Source organism: Arachis ipaensis, chromosome B10 (assembly GCF_000816755.2).
Source record: "Arachis ipaensis cultivar K30076 chromosome B10, Araip1.1, whole genome shotgun sequence".
In the NCBI taxonomy this organism is placed as follows: domain Eukaryota; kingdom Viridiplantae; phylum Streptophyta; class Magnoliopsida; order Fabales; family Fabaceae; genus Arachis; species Arachis ipaensis.
In genome coordinates, this window is record NC_029794.2 from 16481776 (window position 1) to 16508592 (window position 26817).

General features: G+C 35.5%; 1 long non-coding RNA gene across 3 annotated transcripts; it reads right to left on the reverse strand.

Moving 5' to 3' along the window:
• LOC107621877 lies at positions 9293–25054 on the reverse strand. 3 transcript variants are annotated; one of them, XR_002356075.1, is made up of 5 exons: positions 24618–25054; positions 24385–24504; positions 10347–10403; positions 10019–10085; positions 9293–9320 (listed from the first exon to the last, which is right to left on the reverse strand). It is a non-coding gene; the product is annotated as an uncharacterized LOC107621877 (long non-coding RNA). The 3 variants fall into 3 exon arrangements; XR_002356076.1 differs by lacking the exon at positions 9293–9320 and adding an exon at positions 9469–9483; XR_001615973.2 differs by lacking the exon at positions 9293–9320 and having other exon boundaries at positions 10018–10085.

Genomic DNA, 26817 nt, shown 5'->3' on the forward strand with positions numbered 1-26817 from the left:
CAGACACACACAAGTGCTGATAACAACCCCTCTAAAAAGGCTTTCCCAACCACCTCTGTAGGAAATAAACCTGCAGCAACCAAGGTTGAGGACTACAAAGCCAAGATGCCTTATCCTCAAAAATTCCACCAAGAGGAGCAGGATAAGCAATTTGCTCGCTTTGCAGACTATCTCAGGACTCTTGAAATAAAGATTCCGTTTGCAGAGGCACTTGAGCAAATACCTTCTTATGCCAAGTTCATGAAAGAGATCTTGAGTCATAAGAAGGATTGGAGAGAAACTGAAAGAGTTCTCCTCACTGAAGAATGCAGTGCTTCCCAGAAAAGCTTAAAGATCTCGGGAGCTTTATGATACCATGCATATTAGAGGGTGATTGCACTAAGACAGCTTTATGTGATCTTGGGGCAAGTATCAATCTAATACCTGCATCCACTATCAGAAAGCTTGGTTTAACTGAAGAAGTCAAACCAACCCGGATATGTCTCCAACTTGCTGATGGCTCCATTAAATACCCATCAGGCGTGATTGAAGACATGATTGTCAGGGTGGGGCCATTCGCCTTCCCCACTGACTTTGTAGTGCTGGAAATGGAGGAGCACAAGAGTGCTACTCTCATTCTAGGAAGACCCTTCCTAGCAACTGGATGAACTCTCATTGATGTCCAAAAGGGGGAAGTAACCCTGAGAGTCAATAAGGATGAGTTTAAGTTGAATGCTGTCAAAGCCATGCAGCATCCAGACACACCAAAATACTGCATGAAAGTTGATCTTATTGACTCTTTAGTAGAGGAGATCAACATGGATGAAAGTCTCGAATCAGAGCTAGAAGATATCTTTAAAGATGTTCAGCCTGATCTGGAGGATTCAGAGGAATTGAAAGAGCCTCTGGAAACTCCTCAGGAAGAGGAAAAACCTCCTAAACCCGAGCTCAAACCATTACCACCATCCCTAAAATATGCATTTCTGGGAGAAGGTGACACTTTTCCAGTAATCATAAGCTCTGCTTTGAATTCACAGAAAGAGAAAGCACTACTTCAAGTGCTAAGGACACACAAGACAGCTCTTGGGTGGTCCATAAGTGACCTTAAGGGCATAAGCCTAGCTAGATGCATGCACAAGATCCTATTGGAGGATGATGCTAAGTCAGTGGTTCAACCACAGAGGCGGTTAAATCCAGCCATGAAGGAAGTAGTGCAGAAAGAGGTCACCAAGTTACTGGAGGCTGGGATTATTTATCCTATTTCTGATAGCCCCTGGGTGAGCCCTGTTCAAGTTGTCCTCAAAAAGGGAGGCATGACAGTGGTTCATAATGAAAAAATGAACTAGTTCCTACAAGAACAGTTACAGGGTGGCGCATGTGTATTGACTACAGAAGGTTCAATACAACCACCAGAAAGGATCATTTTCCTTTACCATTCATAAACCAGATGCTAGAGAGACTAGCAGGTCATGATTTTTACTGCTTTTTGGATGGCTATTCAGGTTACAACCAAATTGCAGTAGATCCCCAGGATCAAGAGAAAACTGCATTTACATGTCCATCTGGAGTATTTGCCTACAGAATGATGCCATTTGGGCTGTGTAATGCACTTGCAACCTTTCAGAGATACATGCTCTCTATTTTCTCTGATATGGTGGAAAATTTTCTAGAAGTCTTCATAGATGACTTCTCAGTATATGGAGACTCATTCAGCTCCTGTCTTGATCACCTGACACTAGTCCTGAAACGATGCCAAGAGACTAATCCGGTTTTGAATTGGAAAAAATGTCACTTTATGGTGACTGAAGGGATTGTCCTTGGGCATAAAATTTCAAACAAGGGGATAGAGGTGGATCAAGCTAAAGTGGAAGTAATTGAAAAATTACCACCACCTGCTAATGTTAAGGCAATCAGAAGCTTTCTGGGGCATGCAGGATTCTATAGGAGGTTTATAAAAGATTTTTCAAAAATTGAAAAACCTCTGAGCAATCTGCTAGCTGCTGACACACCATTTGTGTTTGACACAGAGTGTCTGCAGGTGTTTGAAACTCTGAAAGCTAAGCTGGTCACAGCACCAGTTATTTCTGCACCAGACTGGACATTACCATTTGAATTGATGTGTGATGCCAGTGATCATGCCATTGGTGTAGTATTGGGGCAGAGGCATGACAAGCTTCTGCATGTCATTTATTATGCTAGCCGTGTTTTAAATGGCACCCAGAAAAATTACACAACCACAGAAAAAGAATTGCTTGTAGTGGTTTATGCAATTGACAAGTTTAGATCATACTTAGTAGGATCAAAAGTGATTGTGTACACTGACCATGCTGCTCTTAAATATCTACTTACAAAGCAAGATTCAAAACTCAGGCTCATAAGATGGGTGTTGCTTCTGCAAGAGTTTGATATAGAAATAAGAGACAGAAAAGGGACAAAAAACCAAGTGGCTGATCACCTGTCCCGAATAGAACCAGTAGAAGGGGCGTTCTTTCCCCCTATTGAGATCTCTGAAACTTTTCCGGATGAGAATTTGTTCGCCATTCAGGAAACACCATGGTTTGCAGACATAGCAAACTATAAAGCCGCAAGGTTCATACCCAAGGAGTACAGCAGGCAACAAAAGAAAAAATTAATTACTGATGCAAAGTACTACTTGTGGGATGAACCTTATCTCTTTAAGAGATGTACAGAAGGAATAATCCGTAGGTGTGTGCCTAGAGAAGACGCACAGAAGATCTTATGGCATTGCCATGGGTCCCAATATGGAGGTCATTTCGGAGGTGAGCGAACAACCACCAAGGTTCTCCAATGTGGTTTCTACTGGCCTATCCTTTATAAAGATTCCCAAGAGTTTGTACGTAACTGTGACAGTTGCCAGCGAGCTGGCAATCTGCCTCATGGTTACGCCATGCCTCAACAAGGGATCTTGGAGATTGAGTTGTTTGATGTATGGGGTATTGACTTCATGGGGCCTTTCCCACCATCATACTCAAACACTTATATTTTGGTGGCAGTTGACTATGTATCCAAATGGGTAGAGGCTGTTGCCACACCCACTAATGATACTAAGACAGTGCTGAAGTTCCTCCAGAAACATATCTTCAGCAGATTTGGTGTCCCTAGAGTGCTAATCAGTGATGGGGGCACCCACTTCTGCAACAAACAGCTTTACTCTGCCATGGTCCGGTATGGAATTAGCCACAAAGTGGCAACTCCATATCATCCACAGACAAATGGGCAAGCTGAAGTCTCTAACAGAGAACTGAAAAGAATCCTGGAACGGACTGTAAGTACCCATAGAAAGGATTGGGCAAGAAGCTTGGATGATGCTCTGTGGGCCTACAGAACATCATTCAAGACTCCTATAGGGACCTCTCCATACCAGCTTGTGTATGGTAAGGCCTGTCATCTGCCCGTGGAACTGGAATACATAGCCTACTGGGCAACCAGATTCCTAAACTTTGATGCCAAATTAGCTGGAGAAAAAAGATTGCTCCAGCTGAATGAGCTAGAGGAATTCAGACTCACTGCTTTCGAAAATGCCAAGCTTTACAAAGAGAAAGCAAAAAGGTGGCATGACAGAAAGTTGTCATCTAGAGTCTTTGAACCAGGACAAAAGGTTCTGCTGTTTAACTCTAGGCTCAGGCTATTCTCTGGGAAACTGAAATCCCGGTGGAGGGGACCATATGTGATTACAAGTGTGTCACCATATGGCTATGTGGAGCTCCAAGACACTGATTCTAATAAGAAGTTCATTGTTAATTGACAGAGAATCAAACATTATCTTGAAGGCAATATTGAGCAGGAATACTCAAGGCTGAAGCTAGATTAAAAAGCTCAGCAAGGTCCAGCTAAAGACAATAAAGAAGCGCTTGTTGGGAGGCAACCCAGCCATTAGCAAAACTCTTTCTGTTATTTTATTTTATTCTATTCTTCATTTTATTTATTTTTAAAAGCATATAAGTTCAATATTAACAAGGTAAAGAATCAATTGCATAAGTTCACAGGGCTACAGAAGGATTCAGAGCACAAAACAGAAAAAGGAGCTCACTGGCAAGAAAACGCCAGTAGAGATAGCCATCTGGGTGTTAAACGCCAGAAAGAAGCAGCTTCTGGGCGTTTAACGCCAGATTTACAGCATCCTGGGCGTTCAGAAAAACGCCTAGTGACAAAGGAGTTTCTGGCGTTTAACGCCAGCTGGAAGCAACAGCTGGGCGTTAAACGCCCAGACCAAGCGCCAAGTGGGTGTTAAACGCCCAAAACATGCAGCAGTTGGGCGTTTAACGCCAGGATTGTGGTGAGTAGGCAATTTCGTTTTCAATCCAAAATTTTTTCCATTTTTTATGTTTCAATTCATGATTTCTTGCACAAACATGTTACAAATCCTAATTTTTCAAATCCTTTTTCAAAAGATATCAAATGTATCTTAATTCATAAACCCTTTTTTATCCTCTTCAAATTATTTTCATATCTTTTTCAAAACAATTCTATCTCCTTTCCTTCTAAAATCTTTTCAACTCATCAATATCTTTTTCAAATCTTCACAACATCTTTTTCAAAATTCAGATTTATCTTTTTCAAATATCTTTCATATCTTTTCAATTTTAAATTACATCTTTTCCTATCATACTTATCTTTTCCAAATCACTTTTTCTATCATATCTTTTTCAAACAATTTTCGAAACCCACCCCCTTCCCTTTAAATGTTGGTTTGGCCTCCCCCCCACCTCCACAATTCGGACTTGGCTCTCCTCATATCCCTCTCCTTTCTTTTCTTTTGCTTGAGAACAAGCAAACCTCTAAGTTTGGTGTGTTTATCCGTGATCACTAAGCCAATACCCACTAAGATCATGGCTCCTAAGGGAAAACAAACCAACTCAAGAGGCAAGAAAGAGAATATTCCAAAACCACTTTGGAATCAAGGGAAGTTCTTAACCAAAGAACATTCAAACCATTACTACAAAATAATGGGTCTAAGGTCAGTGATCCCGGAAGTTAAATTCGATCTGAAAGAAGACGAATATCTGGAGATCCAAGAGCAAATTCGAAACAAGAGCTGGGAAGTCCTAGCTAATCCTGAAACAAAGGTGGGAAGAAACATGGTTCAGGAATTCTATGCAAATCTGTGGCAGACGGACAGGCAGAGAATAGCGAGAACCGTATTCTATGACTATAGAACTCTGGTCAGAGGGAAGATTGTTCACACCCACCCTGACAAAATAAGGGAGATCTTCAAGCTGCCTCAACTGCAAGATAACCCAGACTCCTTTAATAGGAGAATGATGAGATCAAACCTGAACTTGGACAAGATCCTAGAGGACATATGTCTCCCTGGAGCTAAATGGACAACCAACACAAAGGGTGCCCCGAACCAACTCAAAAGAGGAGATCTCAAACCAGTCACTAGAGGCTGGCTGGACTTCATTGGGCGCTCTATATTGCCCACTAGCAACCGCTCTGAGGTCACCATCAGAAGAGCAATGATGATTCATTGCATTATGCTGGAAAAAGAAGTGGAAGTTCATCAGCTAATTGCTTGTGAGCTTTACAAGATTGCAAACAAGAACTCCAAAGATGCCAGATTGGCTTATCCGAGCTTGGTCTTTCTGTTATGTAAAGATGTTGGTATAAAAATGGGAGTAGATGAGTACATCCCAGTTGAGCTACCAATCACCAAAAAGTCTATGGAAGGACAACAAGTGCAGGACAAACCCATCAAGAGGAGAGCACAGGAGTTCCTCCCAGAAATCCCTCAAATTGAATACTGGGAGCGCCTAGAAGCATCTGTCACCAAGTTGCAAGAAGCTGTGGATCAACTGAAGGAAGAACAGCAAAATCAAAATAGCATGCTCTACAAACTGCTTAGAGAACAAGAAGAGCAAGGGCGTGAACTGAAGGAATTGAAGTGCCAGAAACTATCTCTTGAAGGGCCAAGCACTCCACAGACTAAAGAGGCATCCACCTCCCAAATTCAAGGTTGTTGAGTTCTAATCTTAGCCTTAACTCTGTGATAATTGTTCTTATTAGAAATTTACCTTAGAAGTTATATATGAGTAGTAGTAATTAGTATCTCTATTATGATTTTATCTCCAATTAAGCTATAATTTATTTTTCTCATCATCATCAAACATGAATAAAATAGCAGATTTTTATTATAAGGAGGCAATATTTTTTTTCGAGTTCTTAATAAGGAAAATTCTAATTATCTATATGTGGTGGCAATGCTTTTTGTCTTCTGAATGAATGCGTGAACAGTGCATATTTTTTATATTGAATTTTATGAATGTTAAAATTGTTGGCTCCTGAAAGAATGATGAACAAGAGAAATGTTATTGATGATTTGAAAAATCATGAAATTGATTCTTGAAGCAAGAAAAAGCAGCAAAAAAAAGAGAAAAAAAAGAGAGAAGAAGAAGTAGCAGTAGAAAAAGCCAGTAGCCCTTAAAACCAAAAGGAAAGGGTAAAAAGGATCCAAGGCTTTGAGCATTAATGGATAGGAAGGTCTAAAAGGAATAAAATCCTGGCCTAAGCAGCTAAACTAAGCTGTCCCTAACCATGTGCTTGTGGCGTGAAGGTGTCAAGTGAAAACTTGAGACTGAGCAGTTAAAGTCGAGGTCCAAAGCAAAAACAGAGTGTGCTTAAGAACTCTGGACACCTCTAATTGGGGACTTTAGCAAAGCTAAGTCAATCTAAAAAGGTTCATCCAGTTATGTGTCTGTGGCATTTATGTATCCGGTGGTAATACTGGAAAACAAAGTGCTTAGGGCCACGGCCAAGACTCATAAAATAGCTGTGTTCAAGAATCAACATACTAAACTAGGAGAATCAATAATACTATCTAAATTCTGAGTTCCTATGGATGCCAATCATTCTAAATTTCAAAGGATAAAGTGAAATGCCAAAACTGTTTGGAAGCAAAAAGCTACCAGTCCCGCTCATTTGATTAGAATCTGAGCTTCACTTAAAACTCTGAGATATTATTGCTTCTTGATTTCTTTTCATCCTATTTTATTTGTCTAGTTGCTTGGGGACAAGCAACAGTTTAAGTTTGGTGTTGTGATGAGCGGATATTTTATACGCTTTTTGAGGGTAATTTCATGTAGTTTTTAGTATGTTTTAGTTAGTTTTTAGTATATTTTTATTAGTTTCTAGGCAAAATTCATATTTCTGGACTTTACTATAAGCTTGTGTGTTCTTCTGTGATTTCAGGTATTTTCTGGCTGAAATTGAGGGAGCTGAGCAAAAATCTGATTTAGGCTGAAAAAGGACTGCAGATGCTGTTGGATTCTGACCTCCCTTCACTCGAAATGGATTTTCTGGAGCTACAGAAGTTCAAATGGCACGCTCTCAATTGCGTTGGAAAGTAGACATCCAGGGCTTTCCAGAAATATATAATAGTCCATACTTTGCTCAAGGATAAATGACGTAAACTGGCATTCAACGCCAGTTTCATGTTGCATTCTGGCGTTAAACGCCAGAAACAGGTTACAAGTTGGAGTTAAATGCCAGAAACAGGTTACAACCTGGCGTTTAACTCTGGAAATAGCCTAGGCACGTGTAAAGCTCAAGTCTCAGCCCCAGCACACACCAAGTGGGCCCCAAAAATGGATTTCTGCACTATCTATCTTAGTTTACTCATTTTCTGTAAACCTAGGTTACTAGTTTAGTATTTAAACAACTTTTAGAGATTCATTTTGGACCTCATGACATTTTTAGATCTAAACTTTGTACTCTTTGACGGCATGAGTCTCTAAACTCCATTGTTGGGGGTGAGGAGCTCTGCTGTGTCTCGATGAATTAATGCAATTATTTCTGTTTTCTATTCAAACACGCTTGTTTCTATCTAAGATGTTCATTCGCACTTCAATATGATGAATGTGATGATCCGTGACACTCATCACCATTCTCAATCTATGAACGCGTGCCTGACAATCACTCCCGTTCTACCTTCGATTGAATGGGTATCTCTTGGATTCCTTAATCAGAATCTTCGTGGTATAAGCTAGAATTCATTGGCAGCATTCTTGAGAATCCGGAAACTCTAAACCTTGTCTGTGGTATTCCGAGTAGGATTCAAGGATTGAATGACTGTGACGAGCTTCAAACTCGCGAGTGTTGGGCGTAGTGACAGACGTAAAAGGATCGATGGATCCTATTCCGACATGAGTGTGAACTGACAGATGATTAGCCGTGCGGTGACAGCGCACCTGGACCATTTTCACTGAGAAGACGGATGGTAGCCATTGACAACGGTGATCAACCAACACACAGCTTGCCATAGGAGGAACCTTGCGTGCGTGAAGAAGAAGACAGGGGGAAAGCAGAGATTCAGAAGACAAAGCATCTCCAAAACTCCAACATATTCTCCATTACTGCATAACAAGTATTTAATTCATGCTCCTTTATTTTTCGCAATCCAAACTGATAATTATAATTGATATCCTGACTAAGAATTACAAGATAACCATAGATTGCTTCAAGCCAACAATCTCTGTGGGATTCGACCCTTACTCACGTAAGGTATTACTTGGACGACCCAGTGCACTTGCTGGTTAGTGGTACGAGTTGTGAAAAGTGTGATTTACAATTTGTGCACCAATTAGTTTGCCAAAAATTCCTTTCAATAGTATCCTAAGAAAATTTAGTACTCCTAAGTATAACAATTAAACATTGTCTATATGAATTATAAACCTTGTTTGACAAAGCTATAGACTAAATCTCTTTCAAGGTTAAAAATAAATAAAGTTGAGGAGAAATAAAAAGTAATATAGTTGAGATTCTAAACTTTTAAATGAATAAAATTACTAAAGAACTTGTTCAAACATAATGGTAACTACAGAACCTTACTAAACCTCAAATTTCATGATCTTCACACATAAAAGTAAGCAGAAAATTAAGATGATCAAACTATATTGTTAATCAACTCCCAAAACTATATGAAGATTGATGATGAATGAAATTATTTCCTCCCACTTCAAGGCCTCTTCCTTCACCATAGCAACTACTTCACTCATCCTCTAAAAAAAATAAGAACATTTCAAACTCGTTAACAAACAATAACAACTACTGTCAGAATCTATTTCACAATTGAAAATAAATTACAAAGCTTCATCACCTCTTCATCATCATAATCATCATTCACCATAAATTTTGACTTATTAGAATCTCTACCCTCATTCTAAAACATTAAGAGGTCAACCATAAGATTAGTATGAATCACAATAAAAGAGAGAATAAAAATATCGAGTTAAAGCAATTACCAATCCTTTGTTGTAGGCCCTTATATCCTCCTCATATGCTAGTCTGTTCTCTAGCATTTGCTTGGTATGAAGCTTTTTTTCCTGAAAAATGATAATATAATGAATTAAAGAATAAATCGTAAAACAACAACAACAAAATTGGAAATAATTGTTATCCGAAGAAAGAAGAATAATAAAAGAGAATCAAAGAACATGTTTGCTTTGTTCACAGCATCGGACATGGACTTCTATCTGGCACCACCAGCTTTTCCAACCCCGGATTTCAAGGAAACATAAGCCGATCAGAACAGTAAACAACATTGAAAAATCCAGAACAAAGAGCAACGGTATCGCGTTCTAGTCCTTCGACCCTGCATTCTTGATTAATTCTAAACAAAATCCAAATGAAATCTCACCTTGTTTTAACAATAAACACGTGAAAGAACACAACTTGAACATTATTTGGGAAGAGCAGAAATCAGAAAACAGAACCAAGGAATGAGTCGATCAAAAAGTTGAATAAGCAAAGGAAGCAGAAAAATAGAGAATCGTTGTTCGAGGATTTTTGCATTGAAACCGAATTATACTGAACCAAATCCACACCTGTTATACATAAACTTTCTGTGTGTGGAAATTTCAAAGAGAAAGGTGAGGGAATCAAAACTCTTTGGTATGGGAATCTATCTCAAAACTAATTCGAACGAAAAAATAAAAATAATAAATAAAGCTCGAAGCATACTCCATTAACTATCACCAACTTAAAAGAGAGATCCAAAGAAGAGGAGTTAGTATATATGTACCAGTTTGTTTCTTCTGTGGTTGAGCCTTTTGCGGAACTGAAATTGAACTGAAACTCAAGGTTTGGTTCTGTATTTTTGTGCGAAATCAAAAGGAAGAAGAAACATTATGAGTTGGAAAGGGATGAAATGGAAAATAAAAAAATGGGAATTGGGAAAGAGCGAGAATGAGGAGAAGAATTGAAAAAAAAAAAAAGAGAAAAAAACATCTTCCATAATTTTATAAAGGGTAAAATGAATCTCTTCTTTTCAATTCAATTTTGAATTCCAAATTTAAATTTTAAATAACTGAAAGTTAGCAGTAAAAAACAAATAGAAAAACACAACTTACTGAAAAGGATGACCCCATTGAACAAAATACACAACTTCTGACAAAATTTGTTGTTTCCTATGAGAGAATTCAAATACATATTAATATGATTGAAGAAATAGAAATATACTGATATGTTAGTGATGAGTAAAAAAAACAAATCACAGATATAACATCAATGTGTTGACAAAGGAAATTTTCATCCAATAAAAAGTGTTGACATAAAGATTCTTCAAGTAGATTATGAATAATGGAAACCACAATTACAAATGATTTGGTAAATTGCAAAAAAAAAAAAAGAAGGTAAAACAATTAAGATAATATTATTTGAAAAGAAATACATTACTAACCTGCATGGAAGCCCATGTTCTCATTAGTCATGGAGGCACACTACAACAAATCCGGCAGATAGCGGCAGAGATTTTGCGGCGGTTTTGTAAAACCGCCGTGAAACGAGAACCTGCGGCGCATATAGCGGCGGTTCGGGTTTGGTGCTGCAATCAGTCCGACATTTAGCGGCGGTTTTCTCGAACCGCCGCTGTATGTCAATCAGGTATGCATTTAGCGGCGTATTTTCGAAAACCGCCGCTATATAAATCGCTGGGTGAGTTATTGTTTTACATTTTGCGGCGGTTTTGTTTAAACCGCCGCAAAATGCATATTACCACATATTGCAATATTTTTTTTAGTAATAAACCATCTGGGTATAATCTAGTTAACTAAAGACTTTAAGCTACATATGTTTGAATCATTGTTACTTAAACTCGTAACACTTTTTTTACATTCGTTTTACGTAAAAAAAAATTCACAAGTTAAATAAGCTATATATGTTACTCATGTGAACAAATTTACCAATAAGATTTTTTTGATTACGTTATTGGCGTTTAAATTTACTTTCAAACATGGATGTAAAAGAAGAAAATAAAATCATAATCTGAATTTATAAAGTTAAAATAAAGTTCTAGAGAGCATAAATCGAAGTTACTCCTCTTTAAAGTTATGCCTTAATAAACCTAAATAAAAAAACTCTAAAAGTAGATAAACATGTACAACGGCGACCCAAATCATTAAACTAACAAAATCAGCGTAACTGTTATAATAAAAGATCAAAATTTCTCTCCAACATCGTATTGACCTGGCGAAAAATACTCTGTTATGAATCTATGGGCTTCACGTTTAGAGGATCTGATATTTCATCTCCATACCATGGCATTTTATTCATATCAAAGCACATTTTCTTAACATGTATATCATCTTGTTTATCTTGTTGGTCTTCTAGAGTTTCATTGTCTTCTTTCGAAACCTTATTCAGATCAAACTGCATAGATCTGTCGACTGCGACAGAGGAGATATCATCTAAATCGTCTTCTGAATCAGACTCTTCTCCATCTAGACTGTCAGGAACTATTTCTCCAGAATATTCAGGTAAGACTAAAAATATCAACATCACATAACAGATTGAGTATACATAGAAGAAGCTGAGAACTCCGGAGTCATTAAATACTGACATAGAAAAAAAAACCAAACTACAAGATGGTAAGACAATTTTAAAAATAAACTTAAAATTTTCGACAATTACCATCACCCTTGTTAGTAGTTTGGCCAAATTTCTTAAACAGAAACTCTGTAGGAATTGTTGTGCTTGTAGAGGATGATGAAAAGTCCTCAGTTTTCATTGATCCTGTTCCACCGTCATGTTATATTCAGTATTGTTTTCAAAACGTAACACTAGTAAAATTATATTGCGTAATAGATAGCAAGATTATGAAAAATTCAACCATAAGAAAAACAACAACTGTAGAAGGAATAAAGATTTAACGTAAACTAACTTCCCCGTATTAAAATCGTTGAAAAAAACGAAAAATCTGCTTTTACTCATGAAAATTCACAATAACATGAATATTTAACTGCAAATAAAAACTACACAAGTATAAAGTAACCAAAGAAAACAACGTACAACATTGAGTTTATTTAACTTAGAGAATGACAGAAACATCATTTTTAAATTATATTAAAAGGCTTCATATAAGCACTACGCGACATCATCAAAATTCTCTAAAGCACTTTCTATGAGGTCTTCTATATCTTCCTCCCTTTTCAACAGTAAATCTCCAATGTCCCCTTCCGCTGACATGTTCAACCCTGGCTGTGGAGAAAAACCAACTTCAGCTTCTTCATTCTCTTCTCCCGTGTCATACAAATCCCTTGGTTTCACATGAACCACAACACTCCATTCCTTAGCTACTTCGTCATCCACATAGTATACAAGCTGAGCTTCCGATGCCAATATGTATGGTTCATCTTCTTCTTGATTACCAGTGTGTATCGTACGAGAGAAATTAACGCTGGTAAGCTCCAAATGGTCTTGTTTGATGCCTCTACTGGTAGTGGTATCAGCCCAAACACATTTGAACAATACCACCGTGAAGGAACAACTATAATTCAATTCAATTATGTCTACAATTTTTCCATAATACGGAACACCACCAACAGCTACTCTATTGTCACGCATGCTTGCATAACTTCTTGTATTAGATGATACATATACTCCACTATTTTGTGTTTTCATCCCGTTTTCCTTTGTGATAGTTCTAAACTTGTACCCGTTAACATTGTACGCCCCAAAATGTCTTGCCTGAATCATGGGACCGCACGCAAGCAACATCAAGTCTTTCGAATGAAGCGTACTTTCCATAGGAACTTGGAACCACATAACATTCATGCTTTAGATTAAAATCGGTTTTAATATAGTACTAATTCCAGGCTAAAAACACAATGTTCAGGTTAGAATTCTGTCAAACTCATGCTTGAACCACCGAGGAAATTCTGCATGGATGACACTATCTATCTTAGCTTGCGACCTTGTCTGATGACGCAAGCTTTGCTTTGTCTTTTTCCTAAATGTACTTTATGGTAGAAAAGAAAATTAGTCCAACTAGTCACAGTGAGAAAAAAGTTATATTGGTGTTTTAGAAATACATGTGTATACCTACTGATAAACCCATATTTTATGATATATTTTGTGCTTAATCTGAGTGATTTATTCAATCCTTCACCCACTTATTCATATTAATTGCATGGTTTTACTTTCCCTTCCTCATTATGTGATGTATGTGAAAAACATGTTTCCTAGGCTTTAAAATTAATTATTTTAATTACCTTTATTTCCATTCGATGCCGTGATTAGTGTGTTGAGTAGTTTCAGATATTCTAAGGCAGGAATGACTTAAAGGATGGAAAGGAAACATACAAAAATGGAAGGAAAGCATAAAACGGAGTTTTTTTTGAAGAAACTGGCATCCACGCGATCGCATGGGCGACGCGACCGCATGCCAAGCGCGAAGAAGCAGCGACGCGGCCGCATGCCAAGCGCGAAGAAGCAGCGACGCGACCGCATGACTGACGCGACCGCGTGACAAGGAAAACTCTGAATGACGTGACCGCGTGACCCACGCGGACGCGTGACAGAGGCCACGCACCAAAAATTGCAGAAAATACTCCCAGCGAATTCTGAAGCCCTTTTTGGCCCAAATCCAAGTCCAGAAGGCATAGACCAGAGGTTATGAAGTGGGAGAATGCATCCATTCAAGGGGAGTCACCACTTTTAGTTAGTTTTCATGATTTAGATTTAGTTTTGAGGGAGGTTCTCTCATCTCTCTTCTCTCTTAGGATTAGGATTTAGGAATTCTCTTAGTTTTAGGAGTGACTCTCGATCCCAGGTTCAATGTTCCTTTACTTTAAGCTTCCCTTTCACTTTTTATTCATTCCATCACTTTAGTTGGTTATTTGATGTTGCAATTTAATTTATGAATTCTTCCATGTTACAGATTACTCTTTTGAATTGATGTTATTTGAGGTATTTCAGTTTATTATTGCTTTTCTCTTATTTACATTATTGTTATTCCCATATGAAGACATTTTTATTCCAGTAGATTTACTTTCCTCCCTTTTGGTCTTGGTTAAGAAATCAGTAATTCAGGAGTTATCAAACTCAAACATGAATGATAATTGTTATCTTGTTAATTAAACGAACTTCAATAATCCCAATCTTTTCTTAGGAAATAAACAGGATTCGAAGATCAAACCAATTAATCCCTTGACCTTCCTTTATCTTAGTAAAGGTTAACAAAGTGGAATTAAGATTCAATTCTCATCATCATTGATAAGGATAGCTAGGATAGGACCTCTAATTTCTCATACCTTGCCAAAAGTTTATTTACAGTCATTTATTTATTTTACTTGCTATTTAAATTACTTGTTCTTCATTTACTTTAATTGCTAATTAACTTATTCACTCCTCATTCTCAAAACCCCAATTTACAATTTCCATAACCAATAATAAGAACATACTTCCCTGCAGTTCCTTGAGAAGACGACCCGAGGTTTGAATACTTCGGTTATCAATTTATTTAGGGGTTTGTTACTTGTGACAACCAAAACGTTTGTAAGAAAGGACTTTTGTTGGTTTAGAAGCTATACTTGCAACGGAAATTTATTCTGAATTCTAGACCAAGCAAAAGTTCTCTCTTCACCTACTTAACGAAGAGAACCACGACATCGTAATTGACTAGCACATGACGATGAGCTTGATGTTTTTCCATTGGAGTAAGTTCGAAATGCGAAACAGCCCCCAATGCCTTTCCAATAGTTGGAAACATACTTTCCCCTAAAGTATGAAGAACATCAACGGGCTCATCATCAACTCGCCCTGGTCGATTGATTCTAGTCTCAATATTATCCAAATATCTGCAATTGAGCCTTCTGGTTGTGCCCTATTACGAACATATTGCTTCAGATGTCCTAAATACCTTTTATACGATACAATAAAACGCTCAGTATATACACAATTAATTCAACTGAGTGTACGAAGGGGGTTTATCAGCAATCTAATATTTTTATTGGATACATCCACCTATAATGTACTGGTCCACCAAGAGTAACCTCATCAACAAAATGTACCATGAGGTGAACTATGACGGTGAAGAATGATGGAGGGAAAATCATTTCCATATGACATAGGGTTTGCACAACATGATTCTGAAGCTCAACAAGCTGCATAGGGTTTATGGCTTTCCCACAAAGTTCTCGAAAAAATGATGACAAATTTGCAATCACATTGGACACCGGAATCGGCGTGGTCTGCTCATCGGTAGCAGATTCGAAGATTCCCCACCATCGCCGTTTTTGAGGTTTCTCCTCTCCTCGCCGTAAGCGCCGAGTTCTCTATTATCCTCATCGTCGCCATTGAGGTCTCTCTTCTACTCACCATTGCCGTCGAGCTCGCTCTTTTTCGTCGTCATACTTGCTCTCTATCTCTCTGTCCCTTCCTTTGGTTAGCTTAAAGACTGCTTCGTGAGTTTGGTTTTTCTTCTTTTTTTGATCTGTTCTTAATAATAATGAATTACTGATTGAGTTACTGGGATAGTTCACTGATATTGAGTTGCTAATATTTTGTTATTTTTTGAGTATTGTGAGTTGCTGAGATTACCATAGTAATATTATTGAGTATTTTTTTGATGTCTCTCTATCCCTACCTTTGGTCATCTATTCAGCATTAAGCACTTTTTGAAAAATTTGATACTGACTTTTTGCTTGATTTATTCTCTTAATTTGTTGTTGATAATATTGTTTGAGCTGCTGGGTTAAGGTACTGATCATGAATGGTATCAGATTTTGTGAATTTTGTTAATTTTTATATGCTATTATGAACAGGTTTTTTAGTTGTATACTTTTTTCAGTTAAAGATTTAATTTTTCAAAGGACGTTTATTTTGATTTAGACTGAAATTAGAAAAACTATAAAAAAAAGGTTTCAAATAGTACATACATAAGAAGCAGAAAAACAATGTTACTTACCTGGTTGAAGATCCATATAATTGGCTTTTGGTGTGAAAATTGAGTACTTCAACAAACTAAAAAACAAAAACCAAGTTTCATCGTGAGAAATCAAAACAATTTAATGTGAAACAGTTCAAGATAGCATATAAAAAAAATTTAGATAGAAACCCAAAAAGAGGAGAACTAGATAGGTGAGTTTGGCTTCAGAAATAATTTGTGATGAACTTATGTAAACTGATTGTATTGCTTATCAGTGAAGTTTATTTAATTCAATAAGCACATTTATATAGCTTTGAGAATCACAAATTTTTATAACTGATTATTTCAACAAACATTTGAAATTAAACTAATATTCTCTACTTTTTTGTTAACCTAACAGTTTAAGTCCATTTAAATTATGCAGGTGGTTCAGTTTACTTTTTTAAAAAAGCAATAGATAACTTGTTTTAGTTTAATCCCGTAACTTCATAACAGATTTGGTGCAACAATAAAGGAACAGTGATACATTGTATTATACAAATTTAAAAGTGATTTGAAAATACAAAAACAAACTATTTGAAATAATTAACGTTAAGTCAATTTGTCAAATATTGTTGTGATCTCCTCCTATTTCTAATCATTTTCTGTTTTCTCCATACTGACCAACATTTCTATAACTCTCAAACTCTCACATCAGTTACACGTCATTCTTATCAGGTGAGAGGCTTCTCCATTTCAAACCACTTACCTGAGTTCAGTTCCCTTTTTCTTCGAGAGGTTTTTCTGTTGTTGGTTAAATATAAGATTGTCTTTCCAAAGCTAAGGTACTTTTTTTTTCTTCTTTTGTTTATCGTATTTTAGTTTTCTTTTTCATATCATTCATCTGTAAGTACTGTATCGACCCAATTCCTACAGTGATGAATATAAGCGCAATTGAGATTCCTTAAGAAAGCGGTGAAATTGAAAAACACAAATTTGATGTTGAAAGAATTTCAAAAACGACAAGAACTGAGCAAAAAAAAGATATCTTCGGAAACCGATACTTCTTCTTATCTTTTTGCAAAGAAGGGTAAGAATTCATATCCAAATTACTCTAATTTAGCTCTATGAAACTCTCGTGTTACATTTCTGAATTGTTAAACTTTTTTTTGTAATATAAAAAATTCGTTTTTTTAATCCTTAACTTGTATCAATCTCGTTCACTGCTTTTTGGGTATATTATAACTTGTATTAATCTCATATTAATTCGACTTTCCATAGGCTACGAAGGACAAGAAAATTGTTTTCTGTTCATATGTGTTCATGTCTGTGGGTTTTTTGGTTTGAACTGATTTACTTTGTTTACGTCATTTTTTTGTTTTAATTATTTAAGTGGGAGCGAATTTGATAATTTGACAAGTTCTGATTACTTTTTCGTGTTCTGTTGATCTTTATCTTTGTACATGCTTTATGTTTACACAGTGCACCCCTGTTTTGTACATTCTTCATTTTTACTCATTAATTACATAACAGTTTCACTTTTTATATTCTTTAATATTTACTTAAATTTATTCGTAGATGATATTTAGGAAAAAAATTATACATTATGCAATTAAATCTGAAAACATATGAAAAGTAAAATTAAATGGAATGGAAAAATTTACTTTGATAAAAGTTAAATTACCCACTGTTAAAATGATTTTCGAGAATGAATAAATAATGCAATCAGCCTACAAGTTTATTTTTCTTTGCTGTATCCGTCCGCCATTAGTAAACCCTTTATTCACCTTTCGAAGAACTTTAAATTCTTTTCAAGCTCTTAGCTTCTTTTCTTTACAATTAATTTATTTTTCTTTTATATATCATTCAGCGGTAAGTAATGTATACTACCCAAATTACTCTAATTTAGGTCTATGTACCCCTCGTGTTACATGGCTGAATTGTTAAATATTTTTTAAGATAAAAAATTATTTTTTAACTCATTAACTTGTATTAATTTCATTCACTGCTTTTTTGGTTTATTAGTAGTTGTTTAGGGAAAAAAATAATGCTCTGGAGTAACGGAAACAAGGAAAATAACTAAAAATAATTTTAATCCCCTTTTTTAACTATGATTTGCAATTAGTTTTAGTGCATTATTTTTGTAAAGAGCTTGATGTTGTCAACGGGCCATATACAATTTGGGGATCAAACATCTGGTCTCTTATTAAATCGATCTTCCATTTGTGATGAAGGGCAAAAAAATTGATTTCTGTTCATATGTGTGCATGTCTGATCTTTTTTTTCCATAACTAATTTACTTTATTTCCATCATTTATTTGTTTTAATTGTTTAAAGGGGATCATATTCGATTCTTTGGTCTACTTGATTCTGTTCACTCGCAGAAAAACTATTTTCCCTTTTCAATTTGTGTGTTCTATTTATCTTTATCGTTGTACAATCGTTATGTTTAAACAATGCACCCTTTTTTTATGACTTGGAATTGAGAAAGATCTTGCTCCAATTTTTTCAGTATACAATATTTGGGCTTCTTGGTTTCTGTGTCTGATTTTCTTCTTGTTGGGTTATAAAAGTGACTTTACCCCGTCATATCAAGCCTATTAGCAAATAGTATTTAACATAAAAAAAATTAATACAGTAAAGTATCATTTTTGTCCCTAACGTTTGGGGTAAATCTCAAAGTTGTCCCTAACATTTGAATCGTCCTATTTAAGTCTCTAACGTTTCAAAATTGACTCAATGTTGTTCTGCCGTTAGGAATCTGTTAACGGAATTGACGGCGGGACAAAATTGAGACGATTTTGAAACCTTAGGGACTTAAATAAGACGAATACATTGGGGACAAAAACGATACATAGAAATAAATTTTAATTTTATCCTTCAATAATATCAATTTTTTACGGTACATAGTTATTCAATTATTTTTTAATCACATCTAAGTAAATTACACTTAATCACATTAATTTTATTCTAAATAAATTTATTTTTTTTTATAATTTTACTCTTAAAAATTTTTACTCATCATAAAATATTTGTAGAATGACTAGTACATAAACTTGTTGGGAAAAAAATGATACATATATAATAAAGTAATGTGATTCTAGTCATTTTACAAACATTTCATGATGAGTAAAAATCTTTAAGAGTAAAATTATAAAAAAAATAAATTTATTTAAAATCAAAGTAATGTGATTAAGTGTAATTTACTTAAATGTGATTAAAAATAATTGAATAACTATGTACCGTAAAAGATTGATATTAGTGAAGGATAAAATTAAAATTTATTTCTATGTATCGTTTTTGTCCCCAACGTTTTCGTCCTATTTAAGTCCCTAACGTTTCAAAATTGTCTCAATTTTGTCCCGCCGTCAATTCTGTAACAGATTTTTAACGGCAGGACAACATTGAGTCAATTTTGAAATGTTAGGGACTTAAATAGGACGATTCAAACGTTAGGGATAACTTTGAGACTTACTCCAAACGTTGGAGACAAAAATGATACTTTACTCAAATTAATATAAGATAAAATAACATATAAAATAGAAAAAATAACATATAAAATTCAAAAACAGAAATAAGCAAAGTAAATAAACTAAAAGCTAAGTAAGTAAGTAAACAAAATATGAAAAGGAAATTGGGACTAATGTTGCATCTGCATGTTTTAAAAGCAGTTAGTGAGGCAGCTAGTTCAAGGGGATGGGACGATCATATATTCATATTCATCAAATGAAGCCTTTCGTTAAAAATATGTCATAAGTAGATTTCTTATGTAATTTTCCTTCTCTTCTTTCATTATTTTAGTCTAATAATTATGTTTTTGTGCGTACTTTCCTTCCGCCTCTTCCAGAATTACGATAACTGATAAGTGTTACTCCCATTATATTTTTATTTTGGTTCGGAAATTCTATTGAATCTCGTGCTACAACTTTAGATTAAAAAGGGAAGCACTGCAAATTTCATTTACGTCATGTGTGCTTAGGTTAATTTCTAAACAAAAGTATTTATGTATCTTCTTTCTTGAAAATAAAAGAATGGTCTAAACATCATTTTGGATACCAAAAAACAAAAAAAAAAAAGCCTGGTTCGTGAACCCAATAGAGTTTCACTTATTCTCCATCAGCTGCTGCTGTTCTTCCCTTTCTCCTGCCGGCTGTCGTGTGTTTTTCTTCCCTACGCCGTCCTTTCACTGGTTCGTATTCTTCCCTTTTTGTTACTGTCTTTATTTTCTTACACTTTTCCTTTTTCGCCATCCCGATGTGTATGCTTTTACTTGTTTTTGTTTAGTTGCTTCTGTTTTTTTTCCTTCCATTGCATATTTTAATGCTTGGGTTAATATCATTGGTTGTTGCTGCTGCTATGTTATGGCTTATGAGTTATGAAATTCTTCGTATGGTATGTTAATTCTTAGTGATGTTATGTTATCAGCTAATTAATTTGGTATGGTTATTGCTGATAATGTGAAAATGATGTTATTACTATGAGTATGACCTTGGTTGATGGTTTTGGATATTTTGTGCATTCTTGATTTATTTTTTTATCCCTTTTTTTATCGCAAAAAATAAGCAAAGTAAGGAGGGAGTAGGGAAGAGAATAAATGTAAGATTAATTTCCTGCATTCAATATAGGGAACCCACCTCAATATAACAACTCATCTATCTATTTATTATAATATTATAAACTACTACTATTATTTATTTATTTATTCCATTAATAAATATCCAATGTAGGATATTAGTAGCAGTTTGTCAAGCTTGATTCTTGGCTTTTGATAATAAATAATCTTTCACTTATTCAAGTGTTTTTACTTACCAGGTCAAGAATTAATTTGGTATACATATGCTTTTATGACACATTCAAATTTATTTGTAAACCAGTCATTAATCCTATTAAATAATAAGACTTGAACTAATCTTAAAACTAATTAATGTTTTTTATGTTAAACTAATTTAATTAGACTTAATTGATTAAAATTTTAAATTATTTAAAAAAAATCTAATATAATCTATCCACCTATGATGTATCATGTAATGTGCCTTATTGTGTTCCATATAAATTTCATAATTTTTTATTCTCTAATTTTGTGTTATAGTTTGCCTTCTCTATTTGCTTTATAGGTCTTTTTACGTTGCGCTTGTCATTTGTCTAGTAATATTATTTTTTGTCAAGGTTTGTAACGATGCCTAGGAAACCATGATACAACATTATACAGGAACCCCCGAAAGATGCCGGAACTAATGCCGGAACTGAAGAGACAACAGTTAATGTTTGTGGTTAATATTTCTTGACGTAACCTTATGTGAAAATTAGTTATCCTTCAATTTCTCTAATTGAACCATGTTGTTAATTTTTCTCCTGGCAAAATGATTAGTTTATGAATTAAATTAATTCTCAATATTATTTCGCTTTGTCTCTAGAATATAATTCTAAATGCTTTCATATTGCCTTAAGGTTGGGTCCATGACTAGAGGAGCTCAAACATCACGTGAGCAACCACGTGATAGGGCTCCTCCGATTTCGTCCTCAGCTAATAGAGCTCCGGCAACCCGTATCAACGGACCGTTTCGTGCACCGCACATCGATTATAGGATTGCGCAGTCGAGCAGTGCTGATGATCCTCAAACTCCCACAGAACAATTAGAGACTCGGCATCGCGTGGAAGTGGCGGATCATGAATTAGAGGATGAGGATTACGACCCAGAGGCGGACGAAGTTCCGTCGTTTGATGACCATATCGACGACTTGTTTGCTACCCAAGAAATCGAACGTCAGCACCAAAACGGGAAACATAGAGATACATATTTCTGGGAAGTTACTGTTATCGGTAAACTTTTTTTCATCCTAATTTTGTAAACAGTTATCTTTAAAGTCCTTTACTTCTATTTTCCTTTTTTGCAATGATTAGATAGTAATTTTGTTTCCCATACACTTCTTAGAGGACGACATGAGAAAAGCTTCTAGGCTGAGCATGAGGGAGGCTATGGCGCTCCCTTCCAATACAAAGATAGTACTCCCATTTAACAAAGAGCTGCAACCAATTGGTCAGGCTGATGGATTATTTAGTGGTTTCTTAGGGAGTTTGGGTGCAGATTATTCCTAGTTCCCCATATCTGCAGAAAGTTGGAAGCATGTGAACAAAGCTAAGAAGGAACATGCTTACGACATGATTAAGGTACAACTTTAAGCTTCAACAATTTAAGCAATTTTGGCTTTTCTTTTTGGTAAGGGCTTTTGCATGGGTAAATTATATGGTTCGTAAAATTTTTGTATTTTATTTTTCACTTCATTATTTAAGCAATTCTCATTTATACGTAATTGGAACTGCTTGTACTGGATTTGAGTGTCATACTCTAACAATTTAAATTACTTTGTAATGGTTGTGGCATTTCTTCAACTAATTGCAGCGGGTCTTTCATTATGAGGACGATGCTGGAGGAAAAATAAAGCGCGATATTATGAAGAGGATAGGAAAGAACTGGAAGGATACAAGGCACCACTTGTATCATAGGTGTTACAAAGAAATAAGGACTTATGAGGAAAATCTTGAGCATCTCCCGAAAGGAATAGATGAAAATGAATGGAAAAAGTTCATTAACAATCGCCAGAAGGAAGGAACAATGGTAAGCCTTGGTATATTTTATTATTTCCACAAAAATATACATGTGTATACATATTACTCCTCTTACATTTTATAATCAACATCTATCTTTCTCATTTACATTTGTTCTGTTATTTGTTCATAGAAAAAGTGTAAACAGAACGCTTTAAATCGGAGCAAGAAACTTTACACATATACTGGGGGCTCCAAAACTTTGGCAAGAAAAAAAGACGAAGTGGTAATAAGTCATAAGTCATCATTATTTATTAAGATTTTGATTAATCTTCCTGAGTATATTGTTGTTGTTTACTAAATTATGTCGATATCAACGATGTAAGAGAAAGAGCAAGGAAGGCGCATTGGTAGAGGAGAGTTGTTTATCATGACTCATAAGAAAAAAGATGGCTCGTATATCCATCCCGATGCGCGTGTTGTTAGTGTGAGTCATGTTTGAAAATTTCAAGCAACTTAGCTTACTGTATATATCGTGCTACTGTTAACTCATGCCTTTCCAATGTGTTGTATATTTGTAGGAAGCAATTTCGAATGTTGAGAGGCAAGATGGATCCTCTAGGCACCTTTCACAAAATGATTCGCTAGCACAAGTTCTCGGAAAGGAGCACCCAGGACGAGTTCGTGCCCTAGGTGCTGGACCATGTCCCACCCAAGTCTTTGGTAACCTGCTGGACAACCGTCGAGTTCTACAAGGCCCAATGAAGAGTACGAGAGGAGGATTGCGGAATTGATGGCTAAGCTAGAAGAAGAGTAGGCAAAGAGACAGTCGATACATAAGGTCTTGGGATATCTAGTCCAACAGTAAGGAGGCAATTTTCCAGTTGAGGTTGTTGCAAAGTTGGCTTTTTTGGGTGGTACACCGGACTCGTCAAGCACAGGGCCATCTTCATCTGCCAATCACGACCCGTAACAAAAATTTTGAATTTCAATCAATGTTCTTAGATACTTATGCATTTAAGTTGGTTTAGTGCTTTATGCTTATTTTCTTCAACTTAGGCATTCTTACTTTATTTTGGATGATATTATGACAATTTCATTATATATGTTATGTTTGTATATATTTAATTTGGTTTGTTATGTTAATTGAGCTGTTTTACTTGGTTGCAATTTCTTTAAATTAATTAAAAAGAAAAAAATTAAGATTAATAAACATATTTTTTCAAAAAGAGGCAAAATAATAGAAAACCTAAAATTTTAATGGGAAATTCAAATTTGGCGGCGGTTTTTAACCGCCGCAAAATGATAATATTGTCTATTTTCGTGATATTTAGCGGCAGTTATCAACCGCCACAAAACAACGCCGTTTTCAAAACACTAGCATTTAGCGGAGGTTACAAACCGCCGCAAATTGGAAAATAAAATTTACCATCCACATACTGCGGCGGGAAGTAACCGCCGCAAAACCCAAGTTTCATTTCGCGGCGGTTATTCCAGCGGTTGAAGAAAACCGCCGCTATCCGTTTTGCCGCGCCCCATCTTTTGGCGTTTTGTAAAACCGCCGCGATATGTTTTGCTGCGATTCAAAACTACCGCTAAACGGCTCCAGCAACTGCCGCTATCTGCCGGATTTGTTGTAGTGTAAAATGGTTTCTTCAGATCAACATAAAAAAAAGTAAAAAAAATGTGAAAAAGTAGCAATTGGATAAAAATTAACCTGGATACTGTATAGTATGATATCTTTGAGGGGAGATGAGCGATTCTGCGTTGCGTAAGTAGCAGAGTATGCTTCACAGAAAAGATCACATAAAGCTACTGAAGCTTACGGAACCCGCAGCTGAATCGTAGAAAAGTGATTAAATAAGGCATAAAGAAGAATGTGAGATATGGCTCCATATTATGAATCATATTTGAAAAAATTTGAAATGAATAAAAAAAGAACATGCAAACCTAGATTGGCTGCCGGTTAGATCTCACCGCTATGTTCTTGTTGCTGCTGCTGTGCTCTCTGCTTTCTTAGTCTCGCTGCATGTGCTCTCTGTGCTTGCCGCTCGATTCTTTCTCCGATCTACTCTCTTCTTCCTCTTCCGTACCAACCACCACCACATTAATAACCACCACGAACTCCACCACGACCATTGCAACCATCACCGCCAAGCCTCCTCCACCACCATAGCGGTCGCCACCTCATCCACCGCCGTAACCCCTACCACCACCATTGCCGTCTCCTTAATCACCACAATTCCACTGAACGTTGGAGCCATGAGGTGCGGCGGCATCAACAGTCTTGTGTGTCCATGGATTCTGTTTTCTACCTTCTTCCTTCTTAAATATCAAGCTCGTAATAGAAGAAAGCAAGATTTAGAAAGTTGAAGAATTGGGGAATATGACACGTAGGTTAATTTGAATTTCAAAAAATTTAAATTTCAGAATTTGTTGTGATTTCTGGTCAGTCAAAATTAAGAACGGGAGAAATAAAGAGAAAAAATTGTTAGAAAGGAAGAATATGTTGAAGTATCTTCTAGAAAAAGACTCAAAGCATAATCAAGCATAAAAATAGAAGGCATAAAACTGTGAAATGAAGCATAACTAAGCATAAAAACAGAAGGCATAAAACTATGAAATGAACCAATCAACTAATGTTTATGTATGTATGAATCATTGCATGCCATGTGAATGATGATGGGCATATCATAAATAGTATCTCCATAGCTGAGAGCATTGACAACGTGAAATTCTACTAACTTGAAACCCTCTATTAGAAGAATAGTATTAGATAAACAATTAGTACATGATTAATTGGTTGACAAGTGTACAAATATATTATTTGACAAGTATATAATTTATTCGGTTGCCAAGTGGCATCATGACTCATGAGGGATCAAGTAAAAAAGTCATGTAAATGAACAAAAAAGATTTTACAATTCAGATAAGTCTAAAAAATTCAAAATATTTAGAACATGTTACCCAAAGGATGTTTATTCCATTTAAAAAGATTCTCCCGCGTTCCTAGCAATTAAGCATTTTATAAAGTTACCTCACAGAAATTTTCTTGTTATCAAGTTACTATCGAACCTGAAAAAAATGGAAAAACAATATGATTTAGTAACCGATATGAATCCAAAAAAGTTTGATTGGCATTTCAAAGTGTATGTTGTTAGGATATAAAAAATCCCAAGCAAATATAACGAGAGAGATTGGATCTATTGAAATGATTCTCCAAGATGCAAAGGTATCATTCTCACAATTAAATATATATTTTGCATGTTTACTGTTAATATTTTTATAATGGTGTGACCCAAAATCTGTAAAACACGTTACTTGTGTTTGAAACTGTTTGCTATGATAAAATAGGGTGGTAGAACCCATTGCACTACTCTTAGGGGGTTAGCGAAGAAATGGAGTGGTATTATTCTGGAGTTTCAGATATATACAATATCTGATTTCATTGTGTTCGACAACAAGAATAAAGAGAAGAATGGTGTCAGTAAGATGGTGTGAGAATGAAACACTGCAAATTAGCTCGTTAATGCAGATAAGTTTAAATATATGGTCACCTAACCGTAGTATTAATAATTACTTAAAAAAATTAAAATTAATAGTTTGGAAAATATCTTATGTTGTGGGGAGGTAGCAACTGGCTAAATAGAATATCTTAACAACTTAATTAGTATTTTATTTGGTATTTCAGAGGGAGGAAGTTCTTATGTATTAAAGAACAAACGAAAAGTTAAAACAAGTTTTCAAGAGTTGGAGATGCAAAGTGAGTCTTATGAGTAAGTTATTCAAAATACTACTACATATTATGATTAATGAAATTTGAACATAATTATACTTGCAAGCACAAAAAACCTATAAAATCTACTCAATCAATATGATTTGAAAATAAGAAAAACTAAGAAGCTTCTGTGAGTATGTTAACTAAAACTGTGTACTAGGAGTCTCTCACAACTACTATTATCAGTAGTTAGATCGTCACGTATTTTGTCTGTGAATTAACCACCGCTAATGGATAATTTTAAAGGTATGTACAAATAGGATAAAATGAACTGTTCATTTTAGATTTTTTTACTTTTTTCTTAGAATTTAAATTTGCTATAAAGATCCTCTCACCTTATATAATATCTGTTCAATTTTATCCAATGATATC